The following is a 21,072-nucleotide window of genomic DNA, read 5'->3' on the forward strand; positions in this document are numbered from 1 at the left end:
TTTTTTTTTGGTTATTTCTGTTTATATAAAAACAAAGGAAAACATATCCCGATTGCTTAAGTTAGTTAATACCATCTTGGTTTACATCAATGATAAAATATAATAAAATATAAAATTTGAAGTTTATATTAAAATGAAATCCACTAAAATATATTGATATAAAAATATGTTTTCACCAGTAATACATATTAAAAATTTAAATAAAGTAACTAAATGATACATACTGCAAAAAAATATTAAAATTGATAAATTAAAATGTGTGAAAAAAATTAAATTCTAGAAGTCTCAGAGGACATAAAAGTGTACTGTTCCTAACTTCTGTGATTCTGTGATTAATGGACCGAAAAATTTTATGTCTTAATGTGAAAAATTCTAATACATTAACTTATACTCAGAACTTGAATTAACAGTAATTAGGGATCGGTCACTCCCATCAAGAGTTATCGTGCACACCTTTTTTCTGAACATGTTCGATCTTTTGTGGGGGAGGTACCGGAAGGAGTGGACCGATATAACCCATCTTCGAACTTAAACTAAGTTTGGAAAAATATTACGAAGGTCTAATTTTAGTTTGAATCGGCACATCCGTTCGAGAGTTATTTTGCGCTCCAACTACTACACACAATGTCGTAAGGGTTTTTTGCATCTTTCAGGCTATGGAATTGCGCCTGATGAAACTTGCACCTTCGTATAGGGGACAGTAAATAAAAGTTGTTACAACAAAAATCAAAGCGATTCGAGAGCAGGTCCTAAACTGAACTTTTCCGAAAATGTGTGTGGGAGGTACTCGAAGGAGTCCATATTGGAACCTCATCTAAGTCTGATAGAAATTTGACGATGTGCAAAGTGTGGATCAAATCGGTTACTCCCTTCAAAAGTTATAGTGCGCACAAATTTTCCGAACTTTTTTGGGGGAGGTGTCGGAAGGAACCTAAACTAAGTTTGGACAAAATATTTCGAAAGCCAAATTTTTTTGCCGAATCCGTTCATCGGTTCGAGAGTTATCGTGCACACCAGCCAAAGAGACGGACATGGCTAAATCAACTCCAAATTGTCTGAAACGGATTTCGTCTAAACATACTTAGGGTCTAAAACCATTATTTCGATGAGGCACATTTTGCCCGTATGAAAGTGTATATGGTAATATTCAAAAATGTTTTACAATCGTTGAAGTTGAGGTTCACCATTTAATAAGTCGCGAACTGTCAATATAATTTATATAATATGAATATATTTATATTAATTGAAGTGTTTTAGCCGGGGTCGCATAAAATGAAACATAACAAGTAATTTATGTGGAAGCTGTGTTGGTGGTAATATTAAAAAATGGGTAAAAATGTGTTGAAGTTTACAAGTTTTTTTGTGTTCTTTCTTGATTTCTGGTAAAACCACGGAAAATTCAGACCTGAAATCAAAGGAAGATTTGAAGAGTACCCCTTGGGCAACATGGTTCTAATGTATGACTTTTCGATATATACACTGCATCCCCCTAAAATCGATGCTGACATTTTGAAGTTTTGAAATCTGGGTTTTTTGAATTTTTCTTATAATAGGAGGGCGCAACCAGATAATTTCCCAAACTATTTATTGGATTGTAGAACTCGTGATTCCACGTCGTTTGATGTATATCTCATGAGTGTGCTTCATACAGCTCCCTAGAAATAAGAGTCCAAAGTCGAAATTTTGGTGCGTAAATTTTCTTTAAAAACCTATTTTTTGGCTTCAAAATTTACAACTGCGACTCAGGTACCCTTGAACCCCGCGTGATTTTAGTTTTTTTACGCGCCGGATCTAATGAACCCTTCCGCGTTCAAATCCATTCACTAAAACGGCGGTTATAGATACCTTGAAAGTAGGAAATTCTGCAAAATTATATTTTGATGATTCCGCGCATTGAACCGCGATTTTCTTTGGTTATTTTTACATAAATGGAATCCTTCATACGCGATTATATTATTTTCCAAAACCGTGTGACATAAATTACCGAGATTCTGGAGTAATATTCGTATTTCATATAAAATAGAATTTGGTAGCACATCCGCGGTTCTTGACGAATTTGCGCCTTATAATCTTATGTACATCGCGCAATTTTTACCCACATAAAGGTTTTTTCAACAGTAAGATGCAGCTGAGCGCACACTTTGGCCGCTGAATGAAAAGTGGAAAAATCGCTACATATTGATAGAGATGCACTCGCTGTATCTGAAAAGCGCATGCGCCTTAACTGAATTTAACGAATTCGCGAATTATACGTTTTTTAACTTTTATGTTTTTTCTTTGGTTGTAATTTCAATATTACTTTCTATTTCATAATCCTATAGTTTATCAAAGTAAGCAAATACACTTTCGGCTTTGTCATCGCATTTTCCTTGAAGAAGTTTCAGCGAAGTCCGTCAGTCCTTGCATCGAAATTTAGCGAAGAAGTAGAATAACTCCCAAAAATGTTTTTTTCTATTTTTCGTATTGAAGAAAAAAATATATTTTTGAAATAATATTCCAACAATAAGTTTTCGTCTTTTGTTGTTGCTGTAATATGGCAGTTATAAATCCTATCGTTAAAATTTTGGTCTCATATTTTTCTACGCGTTGTCTAGAATCTGTACGTATTTTTAATTTATTTTTTCGAGTTTTATTTGGACTCTAAATTAGAATAAATTAAATTTACTCCAAGATTTTTTCAGCATTTCTTGATTTTCCGCGAAAATAGAAATACATTTAGTAAATATTTAGGCATCTACGGATAGATATTAAATGCTGTTAACGCTTTATATATACATTTTCTTATTACAGCAAAAATGGAATTTTTAAATATTTGTTCTTTATAAGGGAATAAAACCCCCCATAACTTTGGAGCGCAGCATCCAATTTTGTGAACGCGGACAGATTTGAAACCATGACTTTTTTCGTTATCTAAGTTCCAAAAATTGCGGATGTGCTCGCAAAATTTTTTTTTAAATTTCTTCCAATGGAATTGCAAAAGAAATTTGAAATTTACCATATACCCTCGTTAGCATAAATGCTTAGGGTATAAAAACGTAATATGTAAGAATATGTATGTTTATTGGTATTCTACCTTTGGCACATTTCAACCTTAAGAATATAATAACTATACGAGGTATTTACGACTATTTGATGTGTCATATGTTTCTAAATGATTTTCAAATATAATTTTCATATCTCTTTACATAAAAGATTTTTGATGACCTTCTTTGATTTTACTAATATTTAGCAATCTCCGCTGTACTATAACTGATTAAATGAATATTTACCAATCATTACCTCTTCATCACCAATTTACGCCCAAGACCAACTAACAAATAAAGATAACATATCTGAAAATTATGAGAGGTAGCCATCATAAATATCATATTTCTTTGTAAAGGGATTCAACACCTTATCACTTATTGGACCATTCGCAACAACTTTAAGACAACGAATATTGCAATATGACCAAAGGGAAACAAAGCCAACGAAAAAAAAGATTTACATTCCAACATATTTGCATTGACAATTATTGATAACGGCCTAAATGTCAAATATGTCAAACGATAAACAGAACTCCATTAACACGACATCATCTTCCGATTCAATCGATATAATCCGAGTGCCTGTATTCAATGGGGGAAAACATGAAATAAGACGTTAACCAAAGATCCGGCTTGTCAAAATGCAGCCACCATCAACGATGTCAACGTACAAGTGTGGAATGGCCAAGAATTTACTAAAGAGCCAAAGTGAATAAAGAAAACAAAAAAAATTGACAAGACAATCGCATAATTAATGAATATCTTAAAATATGTTGTACAAAAAAACACTACTGTTTATTTTTTCTTGGACTCGTTGGATTTTTATTGGCAAACAATGTCAAACAGGAATGTAATTTGTCTCGAGGCCAAAGGGCAGTTTGTTGTAGCATATTGACGCGAGAACGTTGTAGTGGGAGTTTACCTCCCATAAAATAAATTATTTATATTTATTCACAAGATAGATAAAACGACGCTTTTAAAGACATTTTATAGAAAGAAGATATTTAGCAGGTCTTCCATATATAGAGGTAGGCAAGTAAGAAAGTAAAAGAGATATACCCTCAACCTGTGTGAATTGAAACTTTTATCTATGGACAGATCGAATACCGCCTGCACAATCAAGAACTTGCTTCTTATTTATTTAGGGATTTTTCAGAATGTTGTGACCCTTTTAGAACGTATGAAAAATATAGATTTAAGCTCAAAAGTGTTGCAGAGGAGGTACTTGAAGGAATCGACAGTGTTGTACATTTTTGAAGTGGACCTTAAAGTAATTTTACATATAACCGGATTTAAATTGGTAAATTTTCCAAAGGTTTTTCGAACAGACCTTAAACTGCACTTAAAAAAATTTTGAGTTTTTGTGGGGGACCTTCTCTAAGAAGTGGACCGATATGACCCATTTTCGAACTTAAACTAATTTTGAACAAAATATTTAGAGATTCAAAGTTTGAACCAAGAGCTGCATTAAAGATATCGCGCGTACTATTTTAGTGAAAATGTTTAAACTTTTGTGGCGGAGGTACCGGAAGCTGTGGCCGATAAGCATCAGCTTTAAAATTTATTTAATATGCACAGAAATATTTCGATATACAAGGTTTGGACGGTTCGAGAGTTGTCGTGCGCACCAGCCACAACATATGACCGCAGGGCTTTTTCGTGCTTTCGTGACATTTTAACAGGAAGTATAGACTTGCGGCTAAAAAAAACTTGTACAGTCGAAATGGTAAAAAACAAAACGATTTGATAGGACCTACTCTAAGAAGTGTACCGGTATGACCCTTTTTCGAACTTAAACTAACAAAATATTACGAGAATCGAAGTTTGGACCAAATGCTCCATTTAAAAAATCGCGCGTGCCATTTTAGTGAATATTTTTAAACTTTTGTGGACCGATAAGCCCCATCTTTGAAATTTATTTAATATGTGCAGAAATATTTCGATATGCAATGTTTGGACGGTTCGGGAGTTGTCGTATGCACCAGCCACAACATAAAACCGCAGGGGTTTTTCGAGTTTTAGTGACCTTATCTCAGGAAGTATGGACTTGCGCCTGAAAAAAACTTGTACAGTCGCAATGATAAACAAGTAAGAACGGCGTTAAGTTCGACCGGGCCGAACTTGTTATACCCTCCACCACAAGTTGTATTGATGTAAAATGGAATAATTAGTTTCCTTTCGTGTATGAAGAAGACTTAATACTAAATTTCAGCAATTTCGGTAAAACAATGTGAGACACCATTCTATGGGGGCTATTTCAAAACGTCGATCTATACCGAAAAATTTCTGACGGAAAGTTTTTAAGCTCACAGAAGACTAAATTCCAAATTTCCTATATTTCGGTAAGAGAATGTGGCTAAAACTTAAAAATACCGAAAATCATGAAGTACGCTTCTATGGGGATATAGGAAGACGTGATCAGACCTATACTGATAATACTCTTCTGGAGAGTTGTCGTGCGCACCAGCCACAACATATGACCGCAGGGCTTTTTCGTGCTTTCGTGACATTTTAACAGGAAGTATAGACTTGCGGCTAAAAAAAAACTTGTACAGTCGAAATGGTAAAAAACAAAACGATTTGATAGGACCTACTCTAAGAAGTGTACCGGTATGACCCTTTTTCGAACTTAAACTAACAAAATATTACGAGAATCGAAGTTTGGACCAAATGCTCCATTTAAAAAATCGCGCGTGCCATTTTAGTGAATATTTTTAAACTTTTGTGGACCGATAAGCCCCATCTTTGAAATTTATTTAATATGTGCAGAAATATTTCGATATGCAATGTTTGGACGGTTCGGGAGTTGTCGTATGCACCAGCCACAACATAAAACCGCAGGGGTTTTTCGAGTTTTAGTGACCTTTTCTCAGGAAGTATGGACTTGCGCCTGAAAAAAACTTGTACAGTCGCAATGATAAACAAGTAAGAACGGCGTTAAGTTCGACCGGGCCGAACTTGTTATACCCTCCACCACAAGTTGTATTGATGTAAAATGGAATAATTAGTTTCCTTTCGTGTATGAAGAAGACTTAATACTAAATTTCAGCAATTTCGGTAAAACAATGTGAGACACCATTCTATGGGGGCTATTTCAAAACGTCGATCTATACCGAAAAATTTCTGACTGAAAGTTTTTAAGCTCACAGAAGACTAAGTTCCAAATTTCCTATATTTCGGTAAGAGAATGTGGCTAAAACTTAAAAATACCGAAAATCATGAAGTACGCTTCTATGGGGATATAGGAAGACGTGATCAGACCTATACTGATAATACTCTTCTGGAATATTTTATAACTCGTGGAAGACGAAATAACGAATTTCAGCCATTTCGGTTGGATATTGACGTCACAATCTTCAGTATTACGAAAATCGGGAGGTACCGTTCTATGGGGGCTATATCGAAACGTGGACCTATACCGACGAATTTTAGTCAGAAATTGGGCAATATGAAAGCGTGGACATGTACAGACATATTTCTGGCGAACACTTTTATATCACATTGAAGACTAAATACCAAATTTCAGCCATTTTGGTGGAATATTGAAGACACAACCTTCAAAATATGAAAAATCGGGAGGTACCTTTCCATGGGGGCTATATGAAGGTGTGGACCGATACCGACAAAATTCTGGGGGAAAGTTTTATACCCCTAAGGAAGACTACGTACCAAATTTCAGCCATTTTGGTAGGATAATGAACCTAAAACCTTCAAAATACCGAAAATCGGGAGGTACCGTTCTATGGGGGCTATATGAAGGTGTGGACCGATACCGACAAAATTCTGGGGGAAAGTTTTATACCCCTAAAGAAGACTACGTACCAAATTTCAGCCATTTTGGTAGGATAATGAAGCTAAAACCTTCAACATACCGAAAATCGGGAGGTACCGTTCTATGGGGGCTATATGAAGGTGTGGACCGATACCGACAAAATTCTGGGGGAAAGTTTTGTACCCCTAAAGAAGACTACGTACCAAATTTCAGCCATTTTGGTAGGATAATGAAGCTAAAACCTTCAAAATACCGAAAATCGGGAGGTACCGTTCTATGGGGGCTATATGAAGGTGTGGACCGATACCGACAAAATTCTGGGGGAAAGTTTTATACCCCTAAAGAAGACTACGTACCAAATTTCAGCCATTTTGGTAGGATAATGAAGCTAAAACCTTAAAAATATCGATAATCGGGAGGTACCGTTCTATGGGGGCTATGTCAAAACGTGGACCGATATATCCCATTTTCAATACCAACCATCCTGCAAGTAAGAAAAACTTCTGTACCAAGTTTCTCTATATCTTTAAAATTGCGAGCTGTATCTTGATTTCAACAGACAGACGGACGGACAGATATGGTCAAATCGACATAGAATTTTATGCTGATCAATAATATATATGGTAATATTCAAAAATGTTTTATAATCGTTGAAGTTGAGGTTCACCATTTAATAAGTCGCGAACTGTCAATATATTTTATACAATATGAATATATTTATATTAATTGAAGTGTTTTAGCCGGGGTCGCATAAAATGAACCATAACAAATAATTTATGTGGAAGCTGTGTTGGTGGTAATATTAACAAATGGGTAAAAATGTGTTGAAGTTTACAAGTTGTTTTGTGTTCTTTCTTGATTTCTGGTCAAACCACGGAAAATTCAGACCTGAGCTCAAAGAAAGAATTGAAGAATACCCCTTGGACAACATGGTTCTAATGTATGACTTTTCGATATATACACTGCATCCCCCTAAAATCGATGCTGACATTTTGAAGTTTTGAAATCTGGGTTTTTTGAATTTTTCCTATAATTGGAGGGCGCAACCAGATAATTACCCAAACTATTTATTGGATTGTAGAACTCGTGATTCCACGTCGTTTGATGTATATCTCATGAGTGTGCTTCATACAGCTCCCTAGTAATAGGAGTCCAAAGTCGAAATTTTGGTGCGTAAATTTTCTTCAAAAACGTATTTTTTGGCTTCAAAATTTACAACTGTGACTCAGGTACCCTTCCGCTTTCAAATCCATCCACTAAAACGGCGGTTATAGATACCTTGAAAGTAGGAAATTCTGCAAAATTATATTTTGTTTATTCCGCGCATTGAACCGCGATTTTCTTTGGTTATTTTTACATAAATGGAATCCTTTATACGCGATTATATTATTTTCCAAAACCGTGTGGCATAAATTATCGAGATTCTGGAGTAATATTCGTATTTCGTATAAAATAGAATTTGGTAGCACATCCGCGGTTCTTGACGAATTTGTTTAAAATTTGTTATAATGACGTATTTTTTATAGGCGGTCACTGAAATCGGATGCGCCTTATAATCTTATGTAACTCGCGCAATTTTTACCCACATAAAGGTTTTTTGAACAGTAAGATGCAGCTGACGGCACACTTTTGCCGCTGAATGAAAAGTGGAAAAATCGATACATATTGATAGAGATGCACTCGCTGTATCTGAAAAGCGCATGCGCCTTTACTGATTTTAACGAATTCGCGAATTATACGTTTTTTAACTTTTATGTTTTTTCTTTGGTTGTAATTTCATTATTACTCTCTCTTTCATAATCCTATTGTTTATCAAAGTAAGCAAATACACTTTCGGGTTTGTCATTTTCGGGTTTGTCATCGCATTTTCCCTGAAGAAGTTTCAGCGAAGTCCGTCAGTCCTTGCATCAAAATTTAGCGAAATAGTAGAATAACTCCCAAAAATGTTTTTTCTATTTTTCGTATTAAACAAAAAAATATATCTTTGAAATAATTTCCAACAATAAGTTTTCGTCTTTTGTTGTTACTGTAATATGGCAGTTATAAATCCTATCGTTAAAATTTTGGTCTCATATTTTTCTACGCATTGTCTAGAATCTGTACGTATTTTTAATTTATTTTTTCGAGTTTTATTTGGACTCTAAATTAGAATAAATTAATTTACTCCAAGATTTTTTCAGTATTTCTTGATTTTCCGCGAAAATAGAAATACATTTAGTAAATATTTAGGCATCTACGGATAGATATTAAATGCTGTTAACGCTTTATATATACATTTTCTTATTACAGCAAAAATTGAATTTTTAAATATTTGTTCTTTATAAGGGACTAAAACCCCCCATAACTTTGGAGCGCAGCATCCAATTTTGTGAACGCGAACAGATTTAAAACCACGACTTTTTTCTTAATCTATGTTCCAAAATTTGCGGATGTACTCGCAAAAAATTTTTTAACATTTCTTCCAATGGAATTGCAAAAGAAATTTGAAAGTTACCATATACTTTATAGAGTCTCCGACGAATATTTCGATGTGTTGCAAACGGAATGACAAGTTTAATTAAACCCTCCATATGGTGGATGGATCGAGGTCGAAGATGGCCCATCGGGCAGTGAACCCATATGGACCATCTTCGACATAGATCTTACTCTGGACAACATATTACGACTGTCAAATTTTGGACCAAATACGGTTTATACGTTCAAGAGATACCGTGCGCTCCATTCAGCTAGCAAGCCAAACGGGGTCTAAAGCCATTATTTTGATGATGGAACTGTTTATACCTTCTTTAGTCTAAAAGCTGAGGGCTTAAGAATAGACGGAAGACCTCATAAAATAAAGTAAAATAAAATAAAAAAATAAAGTAAAGTAAAGTAAAGTAAAATAAAATAAAATAAAATAAAATAAAATAAAATAAAATAAAATAAAATAAAATAAAATAAAATAAAATAAAATAAAATAAAATAAAATAAAATAAAATAAAATAAAATAAAATAAAATAAAATAAAATAAAATAAAATAAAATAAAATAAAATAAAATAAAATAAAATAAAATAAAATAAAATAAAATAAAATAAAATAAAATAAAATAAAATAAAATAAAATAAAATAAAATAAAATAAAATAAAATAAAATAAAATAAAATAAAATAAAATAAAATAAAATAAAATAAAATAAAATAAAATAAAATAAAATAAAATAAAATTAAATAAAATAAAATAAAATAAAATAAAACAAAATAAAATAAAATAAAATAAAATAAAAAAAAATAAAATAAAAAAATAAAAGAAAATAAAATAAAAGAAAAAAAAATAAAGTAAAGTAAAGTAAAATAAAAATAAAATAAAATATAATAAATATATGTATATTGGTCTTCTTTTTAGGGAAAAGATTTTCTGTAGATAGAAAGGACCTGCTAAAGGACTTCTATAGATAGAATACCCTTTTTATGAATATAAGACCTCATAAAGTCCTTCAATGGATATAAGACCTCTTAAAGACCTTCTATTTTTAGAAGGACTCTTGAAGGTCTTCTATGTATAGAAGAATCCTAATGGACCCCTACAGATATAAGATCTCCGAGAAGCCTTATATTCATACCAGATTGCTAAACGTCTTCTATAGACAAAATACATTCTAAAGGTTTTCTTTAGATAGAAGACTTCCTGTAAGTAAGGATCGAAGACCGGATCCGAAAGGTCTTCTAAAAAAGACGACATAATAAAGGACTTCTATAGATACAAATCCTCATAAAAGTCTGCTACAGATAGAAGACCTAATAAATGCCTTCTATGTATGAAGAACCTCTTAACAGTCTTCAATGGAATGAGGACCTCCTAAAGGCCGTATACAGATAAAAAGGTCTTATACATATAAAATACGGCTAATATATAGATAAAAACCTGAAGGCCAGTATATCTACTAAAGGTCTTCTATAGATAGGAGACCTCCTAAAGGTCTACTGTAGATAGAAGACCTCCTAAAAGTTTTCTGCAGAGAAGAGAAGAATGCTTAAAAAGTCTCAAAAATATAATTTTCATAAACAATTTTAAGTTTTCTCGCAAAAAAATTCTCGGCGCTAAGTGGGTTAAGGGGTTATGGCCACTTATTGAGCACGAAAAACAAACACTATTTAAGATTTTTTACAAGAAATCTACCAAACTTTTTTTGGCAGATTTTGTTTTTATCTGAAAGTTCACACCATCAGCTCCTATGAACACTTATTGAGCACGAACATTTTTGCATGTTCTTTTACAGGAAACCTACCAAACTTTTTTGGAAGATTTTGGTTTTATTTGAAAGTTCACAGTTTCCTGAAAAATGGCCGCCTACAAAACACGATTTTTACTAAAGCAGTTTCCGGTGCCCACTGTAGCTCGAAAACAAATAAACCCATCAGCATATGTATTTGTGGGATCATTAAGAACATAATAATCATGTCCTTAAGTGAAGCGGAATTAAAAATATTCATTTTTTAAAAATAGTGAACTGTCAAAATCAACACTTCAACTTTAACTAAAAAATTTATAGTTTTTTCGCTATACATCCGTCAAAATGTTTTTTTTTTTTTTTCAAAAAATCTCTAGCTTGTCTTTCTATGTGTATCATCATGCGGTTTCTAGCTACAGTGGGCAGCGCATTAAAAAATGTCATTTTGAGAAAGCCGCATATTAAACTTCGATATTATATAAAAGTCACAATAAATGTTTCCTTTCTATATTTCTCATATCTCAGCTATATCTTGTCCGATCGACTCGACATTTGCAACATATTATTTCTACCTGTACATTAAAATGAGTCAAACATTTTTGCGAGAATTTATAAATTTATATATTTATAATCCCTTAATATACAAAATACCTTCGAAAGTACTTCTATGGATAGAAGATCTCCTAGAAGCCTTCTACGCATAGAAGATATACTAAAGCTATTCTATAGATATAAATCCTCCTAAATATCTTATATAGACAGAAGATCTTCTAAAGGACTATAGATAGAAGGTCTGCTACAGGACTCAATAGATACAATACCTTCTGCGGATAGAAGATCTCTTAAAGGCCTTCTATGGGTAGAAGATGTACTAAAGTTCTCCTATAGATATAAAGCCTAATAAAGGCCATTAATGCATAAAAGATCTCCTAAGGGCCTTCTGTAGATAGAAAAACTGCTAAAGGTATTCTATGGATAGAAAGACCTTATAAAAGCCTTCTATAGATGACAGACCTCATAAAGGCCTTTTATACATAGACACTGTGCTCTTGAACCAACTTTAAATGAAAGGAGCTTACACCTGGAAAGTTTTTGCGGATTCTTTTTTTGCAGGGAGACCGCAAGCCCTATCAGAACAGAACTAAAGAAAATCTTGTAGCAGTGAAAATTCTCTACAAGACTGACTTTTATTATGTTTTCGTAGGTTTTACCATTTTTGAGATATACAAGTTCAAATTGGAACAATGAACTGACTGTATCGCCTCCTTATAAAGCAATGTCATGTATGGCGCGCTTACACCTGGAAACATTTTGCGGATTCTGAAACAGCAAAGGTCATAGATGAGAAAAATCCAAAAACAAGAAAAAGTATCTGGAGGGATTTTAAAAGAAATCGCGGTCAAAGTTCACGTTTTTAGTTTTATTTTAGGTTTTTGCGCAATTCTTATAGAAATGACGATACAGTCATTGAGGGCATTGTCCTAATTTGAACTTCTACATCTTAAAAATGGTAAAGCTTACAAAACTATTATAAGGGACAATCTTGTAGAGAATTGTCACTGCTACAACATTTTATTATGTTCCATTTTTGATAGGGCTTGCGGTTTCCCAGCAAAATCGTGAAAACATAACAAAACCCTAAAAATGTGAAATTTAACAAGCGCTACGGTGTTTTTTTATGATTTTTCTCATCTATGAACATTGTAGTTACAGAATCCGGAAAAACTCCTTTCATTCAAAGTTGCTTCAAGACCACCGTGCGATATAAAACCTCCTAAAGGTCGTCTATCGATAGAAGATATCCTAAAGGACTTCTATCGATAGAATACCTCCTAACGGACTTCTATAGATAGAAGACTTCATAAAGGCCTTCAATAGGTAGAAGATCACCCATAGGGATTCTATGGATAAAAAAACTTATAAAAACTGTCTATAGATGGAATAAGAATATTTCCTAAAGGTCTCATAGAGATACAAGTCCTCCTCAAAGACTTCTACGGATAGAGGATCTCATAAACGTCTTCTATAGACAGAATACCTCTTGGTCTAAGCTCTCCGTTATGTAGAGCACATTTAAAGTTTTTGTTTTTTTTTTTGTGGATGTTATTTAGCCGCGCATATCAAGGCCATAATTACTTAATATCATTCACTAATTAAAGAAATTCAAACTCTAGAATAAAATTTTACAATACAAAATGAAAGCAATTGGCAGATGAATATACAAACCAGCATGATCCATTTGCTGACTGGGCAGCAGCAACAGTCAAAAAAAATTATTTGTCCTTGGCTTTGTTTGGTTTGATGAAACTGAAACCAAAGTACTTGCTGGCGTATTTGTAACATTTCAGTAAATAATTTTGAAATTTATTCTCAGATCCTCTTCATGCTGTTTGCAGTGTGGGCAATAAAGAGTTTCACTTTTGCTCGCTGCTGCTGCTGCTGACCAAATGCCAATACTTTGTTCCATAGCAAATGGGTGAATAGATGTGGTTGAGTGCATTATTTCTGGCCAACTGGTCAACGTATAAAGCAAGAGGGGTTTAGGTGGGAGATGGGGGGTAACAAAGAGGACTAGATGGTTAAAAGCGATTTTCGCATAATAATAATTTGATAGACGTGCCTTGAATTGATGTTTCCACTGATGTGGATATAGAGATGGTCGATGGCGATGTAGATGGCGATGATGATGGCGATGATGATGATGTTTGCACTGAATCGATGATGGTATGCCGTTGTTGGTTGGTTGCTTTGATCAGCTCCTCCTCCTCGTTGATGGTCTACTTATCCATGATATTCGATAAGATAGTGTCTGCATTGAATGATGACCGTTGATGTTGATTTTGATTTTTGTACAAAAAAAACCTAACAGATAATAATGCATTTCGCCTAGGCATGATGAGCGGTGGCATTGTCAACACCATCATGTCCTTTTTGTGCACGATTTTATCTTTGCTCTCTTGAGCGTCATGAAAATCATCAATTTATGGACAAAAGTGCTTGTTTACAACCACTACGATTTGTTCAATGGGAATCAGTGATTTTTGTGTTGTTCTATTTTTTCTGTTGTTGTCGGTTTTGTTGGCAATGTGAACGGTAATAAACCTTGTTTGGAATTCCTTTTGCATATTTTTCCCAAGAATACCAAAGATGAGAAAATGTTTTTGAAAATATTTACGTGTTCTTATTAATATTTGATAATTTGTAGTCTGGCCATTTTGTAGACCATTCCCTAATGATTTTAATAAGCCCTTAAACGATAAGTATTTCCATTGAAAACTGAACAATTTCTAGTGTATATATTTTAAACTGTCTAAATTGCTGCTTTAGATAGATTATGTATAATCTTCCCTCCCCTTCTGCCTAAGCCAGTTTATAATTGTAATATCATAACAAGCATGGTTTGTTATTTTATTATAAAATTATTCTCTTCTCAGTTAAGGCTTTACTAGGCGTTTTGGTTCATTTAATTATTTCAGTGGCATAACTAACAACAAAAACAACACCAGCAACAACCACAAGCTACTTGTCAAATATCCATTAACAATTGGCAATCAAGATGCGAACTAAAACTTCATTTACTATTCAAAGGTTGTTATAACAGAATTTCATCGAGCAGCAACAACAACAAGCATATTTTTCAATTGTTATTGTTTAATTACAACAGTAAGCTAACTCTCAATGAAACATAAACAAGTAGAATAACAAAAACGCAGAGAAAACATTCGCTCAACTCGCTTCGCAAATAAGACCAACAAGTCTGTTTAACAAAATTAAATATCATCATGGAATTAAAATGTCATCGCATATGGACACGTAGAACCATCACTTAGAAACATCATCCATCCATGAAGAAGACGACAACATGATCTAAGAATGTCTTTCCTTACTTTTCGGTCAATTTGTAGCGATTTTTAGCAATTGAATTTCGTTGCACGTAAAAATGTAAATTTAAACAAGACATCATTGTTTTTTCGGCTACTTTGGTTGGTTTGAGGTTTTCGGTAATTTTTTGTTGTTGTTACGCTTACGCTTATTTGCCGGGTTTTTCTTCTTTCTAATTCTATTTCGTCGACCAAAAAGAATGTTCGCTGAAATACCAATGAGGTGGGTGGTGTGGATAACCTGTTTGTGAGGTATTATGTAACAATTGTGTTCAATTTAATTGACAGAATTTCATTAAATTTGAAAGCAGAAACATTTTTGTAAGTGCTTTATTAAAGTACTTTTCCGGTTAGATTCAAAATTATATGATAGAAATATAGAAATGTAAAGCCTCAAACCGTTAATCACAAAAAAATCAGTTCTCTGAAAATATTCAGATTTTTGAGAAGTCTATACAAACATAAACATAATTAAAATTTCACTGTATGCTGAAGGTCTTGTTGAACCCAGCAAAAAAAGTCCTACCAAAATCATGGGTTTTGTAAGGGATTTTTGGCAGCCGTAACTACTCGCAAACCCCCTTTCTTCCCCATTATTTTTACAAGGGCATGTCGCACTCAGTTTGTAGTTATTTTATGACCACTAGAATAACTAGTTATTCTGTGGCCACTAGAAGTTGAAAAGTAAGTTGAAAAAAATTGTATTTTTAGAATTTCATCACACTTCTTACTTTTATTTTACTTTCATCACACTTCTTACTTTTATTTTACTTTATTTTATTTCGCTCGCTGTGCGAGTTGAACACACAAACCCTCTGATTTCTAGCCAAAGACACTACATACTATGCCACGCACACGAACATTAAGGGTTGCTTAAGAACTTAAATGTGCAGTGCACATGTGCACCACGAACTGTTATTTTTTAATTAAAAAAAACTCGCGTGCCGACAGTGAGCGTTGAACACACAACCCTAGGATTTATAGTCGGACACACACTCACTGTGCCACCGTCCTCATTACTTAGTGAGGAGCAAATTTTTTATAGAAGTATCCCATTACTTTTCAGATTACTTGTAATGGGAAAAGAAGCTTGTTTACATTACTTTGTAATGGGTTACGTAATGACTAATGGATCCGAATTTTTGCTGGGAAGGTCTTCTATTTATAGGAGGCTTTCAATGTATGGAAGTCTTGTTGAAGGTCCTCAAGGTATAGAAGACTTGTTGAAGGACTTTTATCTATAGAGAACATGCTGAAAGCATAGAAGATCTTTTGAAGGTCTTCAAGGTATAGAAACCTATTGAAGGTGTTCTGTCTATATGAGACCTGTAGAAGGTATTATACTTTTTGCAGAGTTATTGAAGACATTATATCTCTAGAAGACTTTTGGAATCTTTTCATAAGACAGGTTGAACGTCTTCTATGTATAAAAGACCTGTCGAATATCTTTGGTGCATAATATAATAATAATAATTGTTCCACACACATCCCAGAAGGGGCGAGGAAGACTTCTTTCAAATTAACGAGTGCACCCCGATTCATGTTAGCTGCGTGTCTTAAGACACCATTTTTCGAGAAGTTGCACATGGCTGAAATACTCAGCAAATGTCGTCAACATTACTGAGGGGTATTTTGCCACCATTGAAAGTTTTTGATGGTGTGCAAGGCGGGTGTGCATACCATTGCACCACGGTGGCACCCACTATTCTGTGCATAGAAGACTTGATTAAGGTCTTCTGAGTGTAAAATACATGTTAAATATCTTCTATCAGTAAAAGACATGTTAAAGGTATTATATCTGTAGAAGAACTGTTGAAGGTCTACTACCAGTAGAAGAGCTGTTAAGGTCTTCTATCAGTAGAACAACTGTTGATGTATATCAGTAGAAGACTTCTATTTATGGAAGACATTTTCAAGTTCTATGGAAGACATGTCGATGGTTTTTACATATTGAAGACCAGTTGAATGTATTCTTTCTACAGACAATCTGTTGAACCTCATCTTTCGGAAGGTCTTCTATCTATAAAAAATTGTCGAAGGTTTTCTAAAGGCAGAAGACATGTCATGGACCTTCTATCAGTAGAAAACCTGTTCAAGGTCTATTAGTAGAAGACCTGTTGAAGGAAGTAAAAGTAGAAGACTTCTATTTATGGAATACCCTTTCAAGGTCGGGTGTCATAGTGGTGCAATGGTATGCACACCCGCCTTGCACGCTGAAGGTCGTGGGTTCGATTCCCCGGCCAGGCAACATCAAAACACTTTTGCAAAATACCCCTCAGTAATGTTGGCTACATTTCCTGAGTATTGTAAAACTTCTCTACAAAAGTAGTGTCTTAGACAAGCCGTTCGGACTCGGCGATAAACTGTAGGTCCCATATCATTGAGCTAATATGAATCGGGGTGCTCTCATTGATATGAGAGAAGTCTCCCTTGTCCAATCTGGGATGTTTGTGGAACAATTATATATTATAGAAGACATGTCGAAGGTTTATATCTTTGAAGACCTGTTGAAGGTATTCCGCCCACAGAAATTCTGTTGAACCTCATCTATCCCCAGACGTTCGGAAGGTATTCTATCTTTAAAATACTTTTCGAAAGTTTTCTAATGACAGAAGGCCTCTATGAGCAGAAGACCAGTTGAATATCTTCTATTAGTGGTCTTCAAAGGTCTTCTACCTACATAAAACCTGTTAAAGGTCTTCAAGGTACAGACAAGTTGTTGAAGGTCTTCAAGGTATAGAAGACCTGTTTATGGTCATCAATGTATAGAAGACCGGTTGAAGGTCTTCTGTGTATAGAAAATCTGTTGAAGGTCTTCTGTCTATAGAAGATCTGTTGAAAGCCTTTAAGGCGTTCTGTTAAAGGTATAGAAGACTTGTTGAAGGTGTTCTATCTATAGAAGAAGGTATTTTATATATTGAAGACCTGTGTAGAAGACGTTTTGAATCTATGTATAGAAGACCTATTGAAGGTATTTTGCGCGTAAAGTAGAATAGAAGAACTGTTGAAGGTCTTCTATCAGTAGAGGACCTGTTGAAGTTCTTCTATGAGTAGAGGACCTGTTGAAAGTCTTCTATCAGTTGAAGATCTGTTGAGGGTTCTATTTCTATTTAAAACCTACTGATCTATCGAAGACATATCGAAGATATTATATCTATTGAAGGCTTGTTGAATGTCTATTGAATTACTTCTGTGTATAGAAGATCTGCTAAAGGCCTTCTATGTGTAGCTGATGTTAGCGTCTTCCGTCTATCACAACACTATCGATCTGGTTTTTTTTCCATCTCGGGACATCAACGTGCCCTTGTGTATGTCGAGGTTTTGGGACCTGGCTCAGCTCATTACCAAGTTTAATGCTGCTGCAAAATCGTCCAGCTCCACTCCGTTGTAGGATGTTACCTCATATGCACTCTCTGGCTGAACTTGCCGATATTTTCTCTCCCAATTTTATCATTAATGTCATGACCATGGCAGCGGTCATATGCTCTCTAGGCGCTCGTAGAATATATCTTTGATATGTTCATCTCTTTCTTCGGTCGCTGCATGGACGCAGATGAGATTGCTGTTAAAAAACTATGCTTTTATGCGGATTGTAGCATCGACCGGAATGAATTTGGAGACCAGGGTTTTAAGCACCCGTTTCATGGCAGCTATTAGTAGTCGTTTTTGCTTTTTACGTCTGCCTAATTCTATTGCACTTCTTGTAAGGCGATAATATCAGACCTTTACTTTTGAAATACGTCCGCCAGTGCGAAAACTGCACCTAATCTGTAAGGACTTCAGACATTCCAGGTGCGGATTCCCATATCATGGTCCTTTAGACGTTTACAAGGTGGGTAAGTGTGGATTTGGGTGATCAGGATAAAATTCTGAGTCGATATATGCACGTCTGGTCGCCCGTGGTAATCATTCTAGCATCCAAACAAATTGAGGTAAGAGGCGAACATTTTCCTGGTCAAGTTCGAAGATGCGATATGGTCCACGATTTGAAATAGGGACTTTAAACCGTTTATTCCCCCAGCCTTTGGGCTAAAACGGGTATATACACTTTGATACGACCAAAAATGTGTCTCATCGAAATAACGGTTTTAGACCCCAAGTATGTTTGGACAAAATTCGTTTCAGGCAATTTGAAGTCGATTTAGCCATGTCGCGGTCGATAACTCTCGAACGGATCAACTGATTCGAACCAAATGTTGTAGTCCGGCCAAAATAGACATTGAAATAGCAAAAATTCCCACAGAGCTGAATTTTGGTGGAGAGCTAGAGTATGCCATTAGAAGCAACGTCCTAAAAGTCCCCATCGATCCTATGTGTGCAAAACAAAAATATTCAGGGTCAAAGGTCAAATTTTAAGGGTTCTTAGGTTTTCGGATTTATTTTTTGATAACGGTTGATCTAATCAAAAAGTAACTAAAGTAAATATTGTAGACAGAAAAATTATCTACAAGTTTGACCTTTATAATTTTTTTCCTAGAAGGAACCATTCTTGAGGTATAGCTGTTCTAAAAAACACATGATTTTTATGCACTTATAAGGGAAATATGCACATATTCAGATGAACCGGCTAAAATAAGCGAAGTAATCGGGTCTGTCCCCCAAAAAAATATATATTTTCTTGAAGGGCGAAATTATAACTATCTTCTTAAAAAATTCCAAAAAAATCGGAGCGTGTTTAGTAGAGTTATTCAATGTTAGAGTCATCTTATGCAAAAATAGCCCATTTAAACCACATGTATAACCAAAAGCCCAACGACCCCAACGAAAACTCTCCGATTTTTTTCAAGTTTTGTCCGAAGGTAGGGTTTGTTGCGCTGATTACGGAAATGTATAATTTTCAACGGTTGCGGATCCGGTTCGCCGGTTATTCGACCAGAAAGGCCAAATTTAAAAACCGGGTTAGACCCGGTTCTACTGAACCGATTACTGCAAAGTGGATATCGTTTAAAAGCTTACGGAAGTAGCTAACACATAGTGTCGTTACTTTAACCGGTTCGCCTCATAATGTACTTACGCGGCTAATTCTTTATTTGACTTTAGATCGCGATATCTCGAAAATTGTAAGTCTTTTAAAGAATCATAAAGACCACTCTTGTAGACAATTGAATCTACAACTTTTACTTTAGCCGGCTTTTGCTAAGTCTTACCGTTTTTGAGAAAAACTAAAAAAACTGAATAATGACTCCAAAAATGACCTTTGACCCCGAATAACTTGTTTCGCACACATGGGATCGATGGGGACTTTTAGGACGTTGCTTCTAATGGCTAACCCTCGCTATCCACCAAAATTCGGCTTTGTGGGAATTTTTGCTATTTCCCCCTTATACCCATGTCTATTTTGACCGGACTATTGGCTATGGTAATATTTTATCCAAACTTATCTTAAATTCGAAAATGGGCTATATCGGTCCACTACCTCGGCTACCTCCACCAGAAAAGTTCAAAATTTTCCTGTAAAATGGTTTGAACGATATCTCTTGAAGGAAGCAATTGATTCAGTCCAAACTTCGCACATCGTATTATTCATTCCAGATATATAGACTTTGCAGATCGTATTATTTCATTATCATTACCAGGTTGGAATATGGAATATATCGGTCCATTCCTTCGGGTACATCCCTAGGAAAAAGTGAAGTTTAACATCTCCTCTCACATCGTTTTGATTCTTTTTTCAGTAGGTTCTTCTAGCGGCCTCATTTACATAGGTACCTTTTTTTCTGGAATAAGTCAATGCTTTCTGAAATAATGGCCCAAAAGCTCCAAAACCCTGCCGGCACATACTAAAATGGCTATTGTGTAAGATAAGTGTAAAATTAATTTAATATTTGGAATCCTTTATGAAGAAGTTTGGTTACAACAAATTATTGGTATATGTCAGTGGTTTGGTATAGCCCCATATTACGGTACCTACAGATTTTAAAGGAAACTCTTGATTCAAAATAGATATATTTTATATACTGCATAATTATAGTGTTTGGTTTGGTTTGCTTTCTTGTTGTTGTTTTTTGTCAGCTGCTGAGGGTATACATATCTCCGTCAGCACAGTTGACTGATTCTTTCTTACTTGTTATCTACATTTTCGACCCGACTCGATGTAAGCTGGCATCAAATTCGCTCAATTATTAACGGCTATTTATTTTATTGCAGTGTGAAGCACGCCGCGTTGCACTCAGAAGTTCTGCGTCT

The sequence above is a fragment of the Musca autumnalis genome, unplaced genomic scaffold (assembly GCF_047663935.1).
Source record: "Musca autumnalis isolate F117 unplaced genomic scaffold, ASM4766393v1 scaffold_1, whole genome shotgun sequence".
Taxonomy (NCBI): Eukaryota; Metazoa; Arthropoda; class Insecta; order Diptera; family Muscidae; genus Musca; species Musca autumnalis.